Consider the following 936-nt stretch of genomic DNA (forward strand, 5'->3'; position numbering starts at 1 on the left):
CTCTGGCGATCCTTCTGCCTCAGCCTTCCAAGTAACCAGAACTACAGGCATGCACTACCATGCCTGGCTAATTTTTAAAATTATTGTAGAGAGGAGGTCTTGCCAAGTTGCCCGGGCTGGTTCCTTAACCCGTGGGCTCAGGCGGTCCACTCACCTCGGCCTCCCAAAGTGCTGGAATGACAGGCTTTGCCACCGAGCTCGGCCTTTTCTTTCAATCCATTCTCCTCTTGCCTGGTCTGATAGTGCTTTCAGGATTTCATGTGGATGTTAACCTCCTCCAGGAAGCCTTACTTGGTACTCGCCAGTCTGTCGTCTGGGTCAGGTGTCCTCTCACTGCCTCGGTGCCCCTTCCCACGCCAAGTGCTCCAGCACCCTTCACTCCCCCATTATAATAATGGTGAACTGATCGTGTGTGTGGCTGTCTGGGTTGTTTACGGCAATATTCCAAGTGTCCATCCGAGTGCCCGACACCTAGCACTCCCTCCGTGTTGATGAAGGACCAAGTAAATCAGTATAAGGCTGCCTGTGTTATGGACGGAGAACGAGCCTATTCACCGCCTGTTGTCGACTCACATTGTGGTCATGGCGTCTGCCAGGCTGGAATTCACCTTACTGTCTTTTATTTTCTTCACAGACAAAGATGTGAGCAGTGGGAGTTACAACCTTTCCTCCGCAACAACGGGCAGCTACTACAGCTGTGTCAGCCAGATCACCATAGGTGAGCAGCTGTGTCATTTGGTTTTATGAAACACCCGGGGGTTCTGGGGGGAGAGGCTGAAAAAGGAGAGGAACAAAATACACGTCTTAGCCGGGCTCGGTGGCTCAGCCTATCATCCCTCGCTTGGGGAGGCTGAGGCGAGCGGATTGCCTGAGCCCGCGGGCTCGAGACCCGCCTGGGCAACTTGGCGAGACCACATCTCTACGAGAAATCAAAAA

At 53.2% G+C, this 936-nt stretch overlaps 1 protein-coding gene across 1 annotated transcript in view; it reads left to right on the forward strand.

Moving 5' to 3' along the window:
* The first annotated feature begins 639 nt into the window (after nt 1–639).
* Nucleotides 640–936, forward strand: part of ANO4 (anoctamin 4) — a 383517-nt gene continuing 383220 nt past the window's right edge. Inside the window, exon 1 of the mRNA XM_021715858.1 lies at nt 640–718. The gene's annotated coding sequence lies outside the window, so the exon portion shown is untranslated. The remainder of the gene's footprint in view (nt 719–936) is intronic.

This window comes from Carlito syrichta, unplaced genomic scaffold (assembly GCF_000164805.1).
Source record: "Carlito syrichta isolate Samal-C Ts95f unplaced genomic scaffold, Tarsius_syrichta-2.0.1 Scaffold307930, whole genome shotgun sequence".
Lineage (NCBI taxonomy): Eukaryota > Metazoa > Chordata > Mammalia > Primates > Tarsiidae > Carlito > Carlito syrichta.